Consider the following 5,723-nt stretch of genomic DNA (forward strand, 5'->3'; position numbering starts at 1 on the left):
ATATTAGTAGACATTTATTGAAATCTTCTAATACACAACTGTAAGATATTACGAGTATACTTTTGAATGTAAATAGGATACTTTTGAACTTCCATTTATTTATAATTAATATTAGTAGACATTTATTGAGGGCACTTTTGAACATCATGTTTTATAAATTATTGAACTATTCGTGAAGTAGACGGGGAAACAAAACACCTAAAATGTATCATTTGAGAAAATCATTTATTCAAGTTAATATTAAACACACATTTGCAAAACAAAACAATAATATCAGGTTGCATGTATGCAAGGTTCAGGAGGGTCAGGATCTGACAAATTTCCACCAATCCGGTCTTCATTACAACTCCTTAGTTAATTGGTGTACTGCATTTATCCTGTGAATAAAAAGAAATGTATAATGAACCTTAATTTAAACCGTACAGAAATATACTACAACATTTTATTTTGTGCCAGCTTTCTTGAGAAGTAAATATATAATATAAAACATGCAATATATATGCTCCTAATGCAGATATCAGAATAGCTTGTTGACATACGGTTACTGCATATCTACTACTTAAATATTAAGATTAGTTATCAAGGTACAATTGGAACAAGAATTTATTCATACAAAAAAGTAAATTAGTTATAAGTTAAAGTGAATTAATGATGCACAGATTGACACCAACAACTAGTTAGATCATATATAAGTGCCTTAAATTATCTGTGATTTCATCTGGATATTAGAAATATAATTTTCAGTGTTCTGGGTTGTATGTGGCGATTTTGTTTTGAGATATTAGCACCAGAAGAATTCATTATAATGCAAATTTTCCTGATTAAATATGCACAGATTTGTAACAAAACCTTTCGTTTGTCCCATACTATCCGATTGCCGAGTTTTGTCTGAATATGATCACTGGTTCTAGATTTATATTTATATTTATTTATTTCACCAGTATACAAACAAAATATTTACATGTTCATGTACGGGACAAAATTGTATAATACTGGTGGGGACCAAGGAAATAGCCCATTTGGACTAGTCTAGTCCATGGCGCTTAATATTAAATAAAAAAATTAAGTCGTCATAAAAGTCACAGTAAACAAACAAAAGTAATGAATTAAATAAATGAGATCAACCAGTAAATAGTATAATCAATCATCGGAATGAATGAATGATATTAAAATTATTTAATAAGAGTATTCAAATTTGCATACTTTTAAAATGAATATGCTCTATGTACATAGATAAATATCACTCACTGAGAAGCATTTTCTTCAGCTCTTGTTTGAAAATGCTTCTACTGCCCATGCTTTTTAGGGTTGGGGGGGGGGGCAGAGTTCAGATGTTTAATAGTGGCGTATTGAAAATTATGTTGTGTAATGGTTAAACACATGTAAGGGACAGTGAAGTTACCAGTGGCACCAGATGTGGTTGGATAAGGATGATAAATGTGCTGGGGGAAATAATCGCTGACACCATGGACAAATCGATTTGTTTTGAGGTCAAAATTTGTAATTGTAATTTGTAATTTATTCATTTAAAACAGTACATCCATAAATGGTTTTTCATGCACAGCATATAGATAAAAAATTTTACATAAAATTGAACAATCCACTGCAAAAATGACGAGAACACAATAAAGAAATGCATAAATAGGGTATAAAATAAAATGACTACGAAATAATATGATAAAATTGCAATTAAAAACAAGTCATTGAAAATTGTACAGTCCCCGTAAAATTTTTCAAAGTTCTCTTTGTGCTCGTCATATTAAAGCGAAGGAGTTGTCGCGAGCGTGTCCTTAAAACTTGAGTTCCAAGTGGCGTACACAACAGATTGTTTATTTACATCAAAACACGTGTTCTGTGTAGTAGTAATATGGCCAAAAATAAAAACAGTCGTTATTCGGCCATCTATGATCTGATCTGATTATGAAACACACTGATATGTATGATGTATGCCAAATACAAATGAAAATGGTAAATTGTGGAAATATAGTAGTAAGGCCAAAAAGTCAGATGGCTGTCAATCGGCCATCCTTTACCAGATTTTGAAACAAATTGTCATGGACATACATCCTAACATGTATAAAGTACATGTATGTGCGAAATTTGAATGAAAACTGACAGAGCACGTCCAAGATACCGCATAAAAAAAACAAGATGCCTGCCAGTCAACATTCTTTGATCCAATTGCGAAATAAATCGTCATGGACATGTATCCTAATATGTATAATCTATGTACCAAGTTTGAATGACAACTGACAAAGCATGTCCAAAATACAACATTTTCAGAAAACAAGATGGCTGCCAGTCGGCCATTTTGAATCGAATCACGAAACCACGGCATGTGCATATGTCCCACATAAGGTACTAGGCACATGCAAAGAATGAACGGGATCAGTCCACAGGATTCTGAAATATGACTCTGGACAGAGGGACACACGGACGGACACACGGACGGACAGACTCAGGAACTCACGGACGGCCAGGGACATGTATCCTAACATGTATGATATATGTACTAAATTTGAATGAAAACTGACAAAGCATGTTTAAAATACAACATTTTCAAAAAACAAGAAGACTGCCAGTCGGCGATCTTTGATCCAATTGTGAAATAAATCGTCATGGACATGTATCCTAACATGTATAATCTATGTACCAAGTTTGAATGAAAACTGACAAAGCATAGCAGTCTGAAAAAACGATAAAATGCATAAATTGGGTAAAATATGAATTTACAACAAAGTGGTAAGATAAAATTATATAATATTGTTAGCAGCTGTAGTAATACATTTGTAAGTGAGAAAACTAAACCCCTTTTCAGATTCAGAAGTTTTTAACAAGCAGCCTCTCGGTTGAGATAGCAATGCACATTTCAATTAAAGAACAGAAGATATGATTAGAAAATAAACAATATGCATAGTATCAATGCAATGGGACTTGTTTTCAACAAGAATTCAAAAATATCATTTTTCACCATATATGATTGTGGTTTTTAACAAGAAGTCAAAAATATCACTTTTACTAAAAATGATAAAAATATTCATCAAAATTAGAGAATTGAAGTGTCATCATGAAATGAACAAATTTGAGAGTGGTCCACATGTAGTACCTATATATGTAATATCAAAGCAATTAGACTTATTCACCAAAATTAGAAAATTGAAGATATCAATACAAAATGAACAAATCTGAGAGAGATCTACCCAAGGTACATATACACCAAGTATCAAAGCATTCAGGCTTGTAGTTTTTAAGAAGAAGTCGAAAAAGTAAAACATTGACAAGGACGACGGATGGACGAAGACGGACAATCACTCATATGATAAGCTCCGCTCGACAAAGTCGACAGCGTTGCTAAAAATCATCCCCCTTTTCATACAGACTGCTCAAAATTTAAATCCCTTCTGACCGCACATGTATGTGTTGCATCCGGTTAGTTATACATGTACAGTTTCCAAATAGATAAAATGCTATTTACAGGTAATGGTGATTTTGTGTGTTAAGTTCAATAAATCACTTTGTTCAAATGTCTTAATATGTAAATAAAACAAGAAAACCATCAGAGATGGTTGATTCCCAAGCTGTTCATTGGAATCATTCACTAGCAGATACAGCTTTGGGTACCTTACATTGCTATTACAGTGACTATAAGGCAGTGTATGCTATTTTTAAATCTGGTTGATTACACTGAACAAATCTGTATGTAGTTGCTAGAAATTTTTGAACTCTTTGTTCTTGCAATTTAAGTTAAACACTGAAAAGCTTTAGTGTGAATAGAGAGAATTTGTAAATTGAGAGCAACAGTTTTAAAAATAAGCGTGACAGTCAATACAGTTTGGAAAAAGTCAGCATAGAAATGCCAGACACAATTTGGTCTATAAGCATTAATATATGCAAACGTATGCAAATTAGCACACACACAATATGTTGTCAGAACCAGAACCATAAGTACACTAACCATACCAAGTTTGGAGAAGATCAACATAGAAACACCAGATACGACTTTGTCCATGAACATTAATATATGCAAATAATATTCAGATATGCAAATTAGTACATTCGATCAATTGGAGGCACACATGGAATGACTTGATGGGGCTTGCGTTGCCAGTCTGCTTCTAATTTTTGTGTTCAGAGCTGTACGACGCACAGGCATATTTTAAAAAAATCAGATTTCTCAAAACACATTACCAAAATTACAAAAACACTGGAGACAGCACCATGCAGATTGTCTATCAGGACACGGGTGTTTTTTACCTCCATGATCAGGATAAGTGGCGACCGACTAAACTGCGACGAGCTGTTTGTCGGGCATATTTTAGAAGCAACATGAACAATTTATATGCTAGCTATGATTGCTGATTACATTGTATCTCCCAATTCATAGCACCCGGACTGCAGCTCACACCATCACATCACTGCACTCGTAAACGAGCACTCTGTCTTTGGCACTGGAACCATCGTCAGTGACAACTGTCCACGAAGCGATTACAATCATGAAACACCTACCTGCCATTATTTAGTATTTGTACATATTTGTTAACAAATTGAATGCAATAACTACCCACCTTTTAGTCGCAGTGATGTAAAATAGCAATCTATGTGGAAGATTCGCGGAACGGTTCAAGAGCAACAGAACGGCCATTGATTTCCGGTAGACAAATTTAAAGTTTTCCCATGATGCCATTTTCATACTCCTCAGGCTAGTAGTCAATTATCGACGGGTTTTTTCGCACGTTTGAAGAAGTAGAACGGGGTTGCCGACGAAAAAGAGTTATTAATAATAATTTTATCTTACCACTTTGTTGTAAATTCATATTTTACCCCATTTATGCATTTTATCGTTTTTTCAGACTGCTATGCTTTGTCAGTTTTCATTCAAACTTAGTACATAGATTATACATGTTAGGATACATGTCCATGATGATTTATTTCACAATTGGATCAAAGATGGCCGACTGGCAGCCATCTTGTTTTTTGAAAATGTTGTATTTTGGACATGCTTTGTCAGTTTTCATTCAAATTTAGTACATAGATCATACATGTTAGGATACATGTCCATGACGATTTATTTCGCAATTGGATCAGAGATGGTCGACTGGCAGGCATCTTGTTTTTGTTTTTTTATGCGGTATCTTGGACGTGCTCTGTCAGTTTTCATTCAAATTTGGCACATACATGTACTTTATACATGTTAGGATGCATGTCCATGACAATTTGTTTCAAAGGATGGCCGATTGACAGCCATCTGACTTTTTGGCCTTACTACTATATTTCCACAATTTATGTACCATTTTCATTCGTATTTGGCACATACATCATACATATCAGTGTGTTTCATAATCAGATCAAAGATGGCTGAATAACGGCTGTTTTTATTTTGGCCATATTATTATGACACGAAACACATGTTTTGATGTAAATAAACAATCTGTTGTATACGCCACTTGGAACTCAAGTTTCAAGGACACGCTCGCGACAACCCCTCCGCTTTAATATGACGAGCACAAAGAGAACTTAACGGGGACTGTGTCATTTTCAATGACTTGTTTTATACATAACACGTACCCAAGTCACCAATGATGGCCCAAAATAAAAATAATCCAGGCTGTTAATTACAATCTCCCATCAAAGTTTGTTGAATGCTTTTTAAAAATCGGCAATAAAAATTAACCCTGGTAAATCATCTTTCTTGTATGAAGCAATAATTTCCAAAAGTCAGCGAA

At 34.1% G+C, this 5,723-nt stretch overlaps 1 long non-coding RNA gene across 1 annotated transcript; it reads right to left on the reverse strand.

Moving 5' to 3' along the window:
• Window positions 1-206: 206 nt before the first annotated feature.
• Window positions 207-4,725, reverse strand: LOC146733881 (uncharacterized). Its single transcript, XR_014931645.1, has 2 exons — window positions 4,566-4,725; window positions 207-377 (listed from the first exon to the last, which is right to left on the reverse strand). It is a non-coding gene; the product is annotated as an uncharacterized LOC146733881 (long non-coding RNA).
• Window positions 4,726-5,723: the final 998 nt, after the last annotated feature.

Source organism: Saccoglossus kowalevskii, chromosome 15, assembly GCF_978046115.1.
Source record: "Saccoglossus kowalevskii chromosome 15, keSacKowa6.1, whole genome shotgun sequence".
Classification (NCBI taxonomy): Eukaryota; Metazoa; Hemichordata; class Enteropneusta; family Harrimaniidae; genus Saccoglossus; species Saccoglossus kowalevskii.